Below are 11,441 nucleotides of genomic sequence, written 5' to 3' on the forward strand. Positions count from 1 at the left end.
CTGTAGTCAATATGTTGGCCAGGGTTGCATCCATTTAAAGTCTTGTCTGGCACTACAGGACCTGTTTGCACAATGATGCACCTGCCTGGCTGTTGGACAGAGACCCTGGAGAAGGTTGCTGACAGAGGCCACCACGTGGGTCTCTCCATAGCGATGCTGGAGCATCCTCGCATGTCATCTGGCTTCCCCAGAGTAAGTGTCCCAAGGGAAAGCAAGGAAGTGACCACAGCCTTCTTATGACCTAGTCTCCAAAGTCACACACTATTATTAATACTTCTGTCATAGTCTATTTGTTGGAAGTGAGAAATTAAGTCCCTCTAACACTCAATAAGAGGTAAATTAAGAGACTTTTCTAGAAGGAAGAAGTATGAAACAAATCCTAGTCATACTTTAAAACCATTTCTATTACAGTATTATGTGAAAAAAAGTATTATATGAAAAACATACATGGAAAAATATTTAAAAGAATATTAAAATGTTAAAATCAGTTGCCCTCGTGTGTTAGAACTGCGAGTTAATATTGTCTTCTCTACTTTTCAATATTCCTATGCAAGGAAACATCCTTCCCTGTCTTCCCAGCCTGAAGTATTCTTACTTGCACCTTGTATGCCATGTGTTTTATTATGAGTACTATCTTTTATTCAAAAGTTTCCTAGTATTTAACATAAGTTATCCTTTCCATTTTAAAATTATCAAACTCTTGATTTTTTAAATTATAAAACCTCAGTCCAAAAGACACAGCACAACAAACACCCCTGTTCATTGCTGGTGGTGGGGAGAACTCCTACCCTCCGCCCCACAAGGGATTGTGTCCCATTCATGAAAGTCCTGTTGGACTGCTGGAAGGAGACAAGACACAGGCAGTGAAGGGCATTTGCAGGCCAGGCCTCTGATCATACCAAGGTGGACTGCTGATCCCGGAAAGTAATTCCTGGCCCCAGAGGTTGGAAGCAGGCCTTTGAGCCAGTTCAGCTCCCATGAACTCACACTGTCACTCCTATAGTTGCCTTCTTTATCCACCTGCCTGAAGACTTTCCAGAAAACAGATCCGCAAAAGACCATTCTCATGAATGGGATGCAGGGGCCTGATAGGTCAGATCCATTCCCCCTTTTCCACCCACTTACATACAGCTTCCACCCACCCTGATCCATCCATGTTCCCATCACAGACACTTGTTACAGACACTGTCTGTGCTGGCCCCCTGGAAGCCTCCTTACTAGTTCTGAGTGTCCATCCCCTCACTCCTGGGTGCTTTGTTTCTAAGGACTTGGACCTGCAACTTGGTTCAGTGATTGCTTTTGAGCTACTGGACTACTTTGGCTACAAGCCCAGAGAGCTGAAAGTTCTTAGGATTTCACAACTAATCCACTCACTGCAATTGCACTTGCCTCCACAACACACGTACATGCATGTACACACACACACACAACCATCCTTAGCCAATGACCGATAGAAGTGGGAACACAAAAGCCCACCTCTTTTTTCTCAAGCCAGGGCAAACTGAAATATTACTCTTTCTTGGTGTGTTCTCTTATTCTGTCCTACTTCCCCAACACCCTTTCCATTTCTCCTGGGAGCTCTTCCTTAATAGGCCCTTTGCACACATTCCTCCTTTCAGGGCTTGCCTCGGGGAACTCATGCAAACCCCAACGACTAGAAGGAATTTAGTTGCCTGGAGACCAGAGATGTTAAAAGACATCCAATGCAAAGAACATCCTATCCAACAAAGAATCATCCTACCCAAAATGGCCATAGCACACTGACCAAGAAATCTGTGGGCAGGGGAGGTGGGGGAGGGAAAGAGGAGGGAAGTGAAGAATATTCAGTTAAGACCAAAACAAAATAAGTCCAAAGTTTGATTTGGTTAAGGAGGAGTCAGCTGATGATATTGACAGGGAGTGGCCAGAGCGAAAGAGGGAGAACCCAGGAAAATGGGATGAATAGAAACCTAAAGTACATGTTTCAAAAAAGAAGGAGGTGTCAACAGTATGTGATGCCACTGAGGTCACATAAGCAAGAACAGAAAACTGGCTACTGGGTTTGCTCACTGGAAGTCACTGGTGCCCTTGACAAATGGAACTGCTGAGAAGCAGGGAGAGCGAAGTCAGGTGAAAGTGGGTTCTACCTAGGTTTCAGAAGGCAAAATAAAATAAAATAAAGTGGGTCGAAGATTGAAAGGACATAAAGGTAGAAGAGATAGCTCATGTGTTTGCCCTTAGATAGGTGCAGAATAATGGGAGAGTGATTGGAAAGGAATGTGGGATAGAGAAAAATTTTAAAGAATGTGTTTTTATAATGAGAAAAATAATCCAGTATTGAAAGAGCAGTAGATGGTGCATGAAAGAGAGGAGAGAACAAGGAGAACATAACTTGAGCAGGCAAAAAGGATTGGGATTTAGATCTCTGAAAATTTAGTTACCCTTCCCCCAAGGACCTAGTGTTTAGTGTCATAATGCCTCCCCAGCATCCCACTTCTGATCTTTCTGTAGGTGAAAGAAAATGCATTAATTTTTCATGAAGACCCACCCTCCCCAAACAACAGATTGAAAGACTTCCTGCTAAATCACACACAAAAACCATAATAATAACACACACACATGTCCACATATATTCAGTTTTCATACCCTATGTGGTCTTGAATAACAGGGCCAGCTGGGGAGCTCAACCTTGATTTTTACAAAGCAAACTTTGTTCCTATGGCCTTCTGTGGCCTCTATGGTGGTACACTACTCAAATATTTCAAGAGAGAACCTGCTGCAAGGAAAGTAGTTAGTGGACCATCTTCAGCTGCTGCATCTTTGGGATCCATCCCAGTGTTCTCTCTGAGGCCACCCTCTTCCCAGGCTACTCCCAGCCAATGACTGAGGTCAGCAGGGCTACCGGAGCTGGGAGATTCCTACCCAACACAAGACTCCTTTAACTGGCAATCTTTGCAGTGAAACTCCCCATCAAGCTGGTCTAGACTTTCTCTGAACTGCGTTGCAGTTTGAGGCTCTTCCACAAATCCTCTCAACTACCCCCTCTCCTTTCACAGCGTCCAAACCTGTGGCATGGTCTAACTAGTTCTAACTACTTCTGTGACCTCTCCCTTTATCTTTCACAGATATTTTCTACAACAAACCTCTTGTACTTCTAATTCTGTCTTGGTGTCTGCTTCCTGGAGGACACAAACTGACACAAATCCCTTTTCCTTTGGAGATTCAAAGTTTGTCCCCCAATTGAGATCTTGTTAGTTTGCCAGTTTCAATCTTGATTTTACATATATGGCATTTTTCAGCCAAAGACTTGGCATCTGTAGAAATTCTAAATCAAATTTTGTACTTCCAAGTAGATGATTAATAAATTGTTATTATTGATAGCTACGCTAGTTTTATAAATGATTACCATAACCTCCAAAAGATCTGGCACCAATTCATATCTCTCTATCCCTATTGAATAAGCATAGTTCAATAGATTGTTTTTCTTGTTTGCTCTTTTCCAACAAAGAAATCACAGTGCACAGTTGCCAAATGAATAGACTAGAATAATGTCATGATACAAATAGAGCAAATGCCACTCAGGCACTCTGTATCAATAGGGTTCTTGATTACAAGCTATAGCTAACTGAAGCAATAGGGAATTTAATTTATCAGCATCATATAGGGTGGAGGAAAGAGAACTGACAGAATCAACAAAAGACTGGGGCACTAGGCTTGGGAATGGATAGAAAGGACCTGGGGGCTCTTAGAGTGGAGAAGCAGGAAATGACTCCACAATCATTTCATGGCTGGGCAATCCTGGGCAGACTGCCACTGCTGCAGCAAGACACCTGCAATCACTCTGATATTCACATTTGTGTGTTCAACTGGTTGGGTTCAAGTCAAAGAGGTGCCATCTGCGTGCACCAGGGAAAGGGAGAAAAGAGATCCAGGAAGATCACCTTACACGGTAGGGGAACAGGTGTTTCCACCACCAAGGCTATGAACAAAGGGGAAAAGAAAATCCTTCAAAGGAAATAAAGGATTTTATGAAGGTGCTGAATGCTGGGAAAATCGAAATTACAAAGACAAATTTCACCACGCATTTCTACATCTGAAACCAGTCCTTTTCCAGCATTCAAAAACCATGGAAAGTTTGTTAGAGCAGTGGTTCTCAACCTTGGCTGATGGAAGAATCACCTGGAAAGGCTTTATGAATCCTAACACTCAGGCCAAAACCCAAACCAATTGAAGAAGAATTTGGGGGGTGGGACCCAGGCATCAGCACCTTTTAAACCTCTCCCAGATGATTCTAATGTGCAGCCAAAGTTGAGAACAACTGTATTAGTAGAAAATCCAATAAATAAAACAGAGCTATTCCAGTGGGTAGGGAAGTTGGCACCTCTCTGATCCCCATTGGTCCCCAAGACATCTCTAAGGAATCCTTTTATACAAGCACTTAAGATAGATGATTACAATACATTTGTTGACTCCTCGATTTTTCTCATACTCCACATCCAACCTGTCAGTTTGACTCAAGCTTCTAAAGATAATTAGAAACTGAGCACCTCTCCCCAACTCTTCTGCTGCCACTTTGGTCCAAGCCCCCAATATATCTTGTTTAGATTAGTGCAACAGCTCCCTGATGGGTCTCTCTGCTTCTATCCTGCCAAGCTGCATGCTTTTCCCAACATAGCACCAGGAGTAATTCTTAAATAACATAAATTAGATCCTGTTCCTCCTCTGCTCGAAACCCTGGGATGGCTCTCATTTCATTCAGAGTAAAGGCTAAAACCCTCCATGCTCTACACCAGAGGTCAGCAAGCTTTTTCAGTAAATATACCAGGCTGTGTAGTCCAAAAGGTCTCTGTCACAGCTATTCATCTCTGCAGTTACAGCCAGAAAGCAGTCATACATGATATGTAACTGCAGCTGTGCTTCAATAGGACTTAATGTACAGAAACAGGCCAAGGGACAGGATGTGGTCCACAGGTTGTATTTTCCAACCCCTGCTATGATCAGACCCCATCACAGTTCCAGATCTACGTCCTCCTGCCCTACTCTTTTCTCTCTCCTTTGCAATCACACAGGCCTCCTTGGAGTTCGAGTTCCTGGCACACTCCAGGCACTCTCCTGCCTGAGGTAACGTGTTCTATGCTCCCTCTGCCCACGATGCTTCTCTGTTCTAGCCCCTCACCTCCTTCAAGTCTGTATTGAAATCCTCCCTTCTCAGTCAGGCCCAGCATGGCCACCCTAGTTCAGACAGTGCCCTGCTTTCCATTCCACCCCCATGGTACCCTAAGTTCCCTTACCCTTTCCTTCTTCAATTTTATTTTTTTCCATAGCGCCTTTAACTTTTAAACATATATACAATGTGCTTATTTATTAAGCTGCCTACTGTCTATCTAAAATGTAAACTCCACAGGGGCAGCATATCAGGGTTCAGAGCAGCAGCACCACTGCAAAAGATATAGAACAAAGGATGCAGTTGGGGGAGAAGGTGGGACAAGCGATGCGGGCTGCTGCCTCTGCAGGTCCTCTGTCACTGATCCCTCATTGTGGATGACTGAACTGGGGCTGGGTTGTCAAGCCTTCCCTTGCTTCCTGCCCTGCCCCCCCGCAGCCTGCAGCCCTAGCTCCCGTCACACTTTGCTCCATGTCCACAGCTGTGAGCCAGCTCTACTCTTTCCCACACTGAGTCTGGAAACAGTCTGAGCAGAGTCCTGGACTCCCCAGTTACTGGAGAGGAAGGCAAATATAGATGAGGAAATCAGGCCCAAGAAGAGGCGTAATATACCAAAAACACACAATCTGCCAGGTCAGGCGGCCCAAGTTTGAAATGCAACTGAGACATCTACTAAAAGTGTGGCCTTGAACAAGGGCCTTAATGCCTCTTAAAGTTTCTATTTCTCAACTATAAATAAGGTATAATGATAATACTGTTCTCTGTTCATGGCTTTTCAAATATTAAATAAGATGGGTATAAGTTAAGTGCTAAGCACAATGCTTGAGACCTGGTAAGCTGTCATAAATATTAACTATCATTATTACTGTTATTATTAAGGTCAAAGAACAAGTAAGTGATAGAGCCAGGAATTGAATCCTTCTCGATCTCATTTCATTTCTCATAGCACACAATTATAGAAAATTAGCATACGATGATAGATAGAAATGGTCACTAGCTTGTGACTAAATATAGACAGGTTTGATTACGAGCTTACTAGGGGTGAGAAAAATATTACTTGCCCTAGATAAGTAATACTCAGCAGTGTCTATTATTTTATTAGTCTTCTCTGACAGAAAGCTCTAAAGGAAATCGCTTTGTTAATAGCTTTATGTGTAAGGTGAAACCCATCTTATTGGTATTTGTTGTTTTAAGCAAATACACATTATTAAATCCAAAGGCAGTCTTTGCAGACTCACAATAGCACACTGCTAAAAGTGTTCTGGGTGGAATGTTTCCCTCTTGCAGGAAAGTTCTAAAATTATTGTACAAAGTTATCTGTGCTATTAACATGTGCAATTTTGCAGTGACTTCCTGGTAAGCTGTGTATGGAGTAAGGGGCAGTAGTCCTTGGGATGACTCTCAATATTAGGGCTACTTTAGGAACTTCCCTGCAGTAGTAATATCCCATGAGGGTACATGGTCCCAAGGAAGGCTTTCAAAGCAGTGCACAATCTATGTGTCAAGTCCATCAGGTAATTAATCATGTGTGTTCCAGTGGAACTGTAACAGCACTTCCAGTTTTTCTCAATAACATGTCTGCAGTAGGTTTTTAATCTTATTTGATGGACAAATTGGCCAGAGTGTTTATTGCGGGCCTCGATCTTTATGAATGTTGACAGATTGTCTTTTGATCATTTCCAGCAGTTGCTGCGGGAGAGGAGATGTGTTCTTGCTCAGATGATAAACTTAACTTACACTTTGCAAAATTTTAAGACATATTTCCAGGTTTTCTGGCAAAGAGGTAAATTCTGGGGACAGCTAGAGCTCTGAAAGGAGCTGGATCATCTATTCAATAAAAAGAAAAAAAAAAAACAGCTTAGCTATGGTTCCTCCGCGTTCACCAGTGGGGGTTTGCACTTCATTGTTTCAAGGTTCAGCCAAGTGTGATTTTATTCTGCTCATCCTGACAATGACCCTAAAAATCCATAGCAAACTGAACATTAGGCAAACAAACCTAATCTAGATGAGAGAATAACTGCTCTGGGCCAAGGACTGTAATAAACACTTCACATTCATGAGCTCATTTGATTCTCATTACAACCCTGTCATGTGGGTGCTACGATCAAGCCTATTTAAAGATGAGAAAATTAATACTCAGAAGGATTAACTATCTTCCCCAAGGCCAAATTGCAAGCAAGATGAGGAGAAGGACGTTACCAGACTTCCTGACTCTAGAACCCCAGCGCCCAGCCATAATTGCCCTCCTTTTTTCTGATCCGGAACCTGCCAAAACAAATACCGCATTAGGGTCTTTGCCAACTTGTTGCCTCAGCAGCAAACACGCTTCTCACAGAAGACTTCTTGTTGTCATTCACAGCTCAGTATAAATTTGTTCTACCTGAGGAGGGTTTCTTTGTCACCTGTCACCTAGTGTGCTCAGGTTTGTCTCAAGCAAGGGACAAGAAAGCTGCAGTGGTTATCCCTCATCTCCTGTCCCTCACTGGCTGAGTACTGCACCTGTGGGCTCTCTAGCTGCTGCTATCTGCACAAACAGAATCTGTGGCCTGCACAGGAAGGGCGAGGGCCCCCCCCAGCAGGCTTTCAAGATTGGTTAGTAGGGAGGTTCACTGATGTCCTCCGAAACCAGACAATTTCCTTCTTTACACTCAGCCATCCACAGTGTCAGATATCCTCTCAAGAGTATTTTCTTCGTGGCCATATACCAGCTTCTAGGAACAACCGAGTCGGCTTGCTTCCTCCTTCATATCTACTGAGATGGACTTTCTCTTCCTATTAAGAGCAGAAAACTTCCCATACATTTGCAGAAAACTCCCCTCACAGCTGATTGGCTCAAATTGGATCATGTGTCCATTCCTGAACCAATCTCTGTTGACAGGAAAATACCTTGTGCTGAGTGGATTAGGCCCAGATTCTTAAATCAATCACTGGCAAGGTGGATGGTGTTACTGGGTGATGTTAATCAGTGCCAAGCCTAGGGACTGGGTCCCTCAGCCTTCCCTGAGATATACAGACACTTGGGAAGTGATTTGTTTAGGAAGGAACAAGGGGAAAATGAATGCTAAGAGGCCATCAAGGCCTCCACTGCATTTAATAACTTCCAGTCTGTTTTAAGACTTTCCTAGGTCCTTGGCATTCTTATTTGCATAAACAAACAACTATACCTTTTCAGTATCCCCTACCCTGACCCCAGTCAAAAATCTCATATACTGGTTTAACTTTCATCATAGCATTTATTTCTATCTAATATATACTTCTTTGATAGTTTATTCCCTTAGTCTGTTTTCTCCACTAGGAAATAAGCTCCAAGAGAATAAGGATATTGTCTGCCTCATGTATCACTATAACCTTCACCCATAACGTAATGTCTGGAATACAGTAGATGGTAAATAAATATTTGCTGATTGAATTCATGAACCAAAAAAATTAATGAATCAATTAATAATGACTTTTACTACATAAATTCAGGAGGTGAGGGAGGTATTTGAGGCCACTGATGGGGGATCCTGTAGTCCCTGGAAGTGCTGGGTGAGAGTGAGAAACTGAGAAAGGGCTAAGGGGAAAGAAATCCCGCTGCTCAGGTCTCCTGGGTCCCAAGCTGCAGTTCGAGCAAAATGCAACCAAATAGTCTCATTCCTGTTGGATATCCCTGGTGGGGTGTGGCTGGAGTTAGGATGGGGACCCTATTTGTGGCAGGAGGTAGCTATTTAAGAAGCTGAACAGACAAGCCAAGGTAACAATCCTGGGGCAGTGGGAACCCATATCCCAAAGTAGATGCAAAAGCCCCAGGGACATAGCCACATCCCAGTCATTTATGTCCTCAGACCACTTTCTCTCCTAAGGATGCTGGATTTCATGTAGGTCTAGAGGATATGCCAGAGAAATGCAAACAAATAATGCAGACTCCATTGGCCTAACAGACTGAGCACTGTGGATGCATAGGACCTAACAGATTAATTACACTCAACACGCTAACCATTTCAGACACACTGGCCTCTCTGGACAGAATGATCACATTCAAAATATGAACCTACTGGGACATGTGAACTAGTGCTGAGGCACTGACCACTCTAAGTATACTGATGATTTCAACAGCAGCAGCAGACTCCAAGTCTCTAAACAGGGGAGCATTAGAGGTGGAAACCTGTTTCGAAGTGGGGACTAGAGGAATTGTTGTAAAATGAAGTACGCGCACCATTGTTACACAGATGTGACTCGGTTGTCAGATCTGCCGCTATGACACTAATCACTCTGGAATTTTGACAGTTTTATATACATCTCAAGGCTGACTCAGAGCATCCTTCCTGCTCAGTGTTATTACTCTGGGTACAATGCTTTACTTGTGTGGACTTGATCCCCAACACAGTGAGCCATTGCTGACCTCTTGCACACTCCCCCAGCCCCAGCATTTTCTAAGATATTACCCTTCAGATTAGAAGTAGAATAATCGGTGTCACAAGGTGGATAGGGAGCAGAGAACTCTCTGCCTTAAAAAGCAGTACCTATGCAGTAGACAAGCTACATAGAATAGTGATCAGTACAATCCTCACCTTCAAAGAGACAGATAAGTGGATGGGATGAAGCTTCTCCCTAACTTGCTAGTGGGCATGTGGAGGCTATTTCTGCTGGCAAAGCTTGGATGAGCCATCTATTATATTTTTTTAAGCAAATCCATCATATCTTCAAGATTCTGGCGATAGGTTGAATAACAGCCCCAGCTTTTAAAGCTAATTTTATTTTTGCTTCACAGGGATTGTGGAAAGCCTTTGGTATGGGCTACATATCTATTGGCCTTCCCAAACTGAACTGTTGGATGTAAGCACATGAATTCTAAGGCGTTCACATCTTTTAATTTTCAGAGGTTTATTCTTGCTGTCTTCAGGGTCTTTGTCCTTTTCTTCAAACATTCCTCATATTTGGTTCTCTTTCTCCCGAGCCTTTCTTTTTGTTGTTGTTGTTGTTAATTGAGGTATAACTTCAATACAGTACAACTAGCTTAACAGTAAGGTTCAATGAATTTTAACATATGCATAACCACAACCTAGATCAAGATATAGAATATCTTTCACTAGAAAAGTTTCCTTTGTGTCCCTTCTTTGCTAATATACCCTCCCCCCCTCAAAAGTAATCATTACTTTAACTTCTAGCACTGCAGATGAATTTTGGTCCGAATGCTCTTTCTTAAATATTTTTTCAGGATAAAGTGCCCCAGAATTCAGAGCACTGCAATCTGCTCCCTTTGACTTCCTGTCATAGGAAGTTAAAAGAGAAGGCCCAATGGTGACGAAGAAAGATGGAACAGAGGAAGCTACAGGCACTTGTGACTCTCGTCATTTAGGGCTGTGGCTCTAAATGGGAGCTGTCTTGGTTGTCACAACTTGGGGAGAGGCTGGAGAGTACTACTATCATCTAGTGAGTAGAAACCAGGAGGCTGCTCAGTCTCACCTACAACAGTTATTTAGTCCCAAATATCAATAATGTCAACGTTGAGAAATCCTGATTAAGAAGATGACTGCCTTTAAACAGGGGCTGACTTAAGATCCTGTTCTATTAGTTTTGAGCCTCTTTATAAAATTAGATGTAAAAAGTGGACAGGTGGTGTGTAGTCCAAGAATAGGATTCTGAATGCATCTTCATCAATGATAGTTACTAAAAATTTCATCCAAAGTTTGACTGGCGGTCCTTCCATTAGTTTCTTCCTCTATTACCAGTTTGGGTTTTTTCTGTGCATACTGGGAGAAAGGGTATCACATAGAGTTAGCCTGCTGTCATAATTACCTATAAGTCTTTACATGTAACTTTTATATTAAAAATGCAATGAAAATCGACATTATTATTTTAAATGGAATGCTTTTGTGACTATGAAATAGTGAGTAATTTGGCCTGATGGGAATTCTAGGGTAGTAGATGAAATTGAACAAACTGTTTTCTTGACTGTCAACCTTAGCTTTTTATTTTAAAAAAGGCTGTGAGGAAGGTTCTTTTTTAAGTGTTTTATTGATCAGGTTCCCAGGGAAATTTGCTAGCACTGCAATGTAGGTCAGACTCACAATTTATAAGTAACCACTGATGCTTTTTCCCTCTAAAATAACAAATGCTGCAATCAAGGGCAATGCATTCTAATTCCCCCTCCTGGATTTTAACAGCGTCTCTCGAGTCTCATTTTCAATAAGGTATAAATTGTACAAGTAGATGAGAAGCACGATTAGAAAGAGAAGCCTCATGGAACCAATGACAGTTTTGTTTTATATCCATTTAGTTTAATCAGACAACAAAATTTTTACAGGAAAACATTCAT

Source organism: Papio anubis, chromosome 2 (genome assembly GCF_008728515.1).
Source record: "Papio anubis isolate 15944 chromosome 2, Panubis1.0, whole genome shotgun sequence".
Taxonomy (NCBI): domain Eukaryota; kingdom Metazoa; phylum Chordata; class Mammalia; order Primates; family Cercopithecidae; genus Papio; species Papio anubis.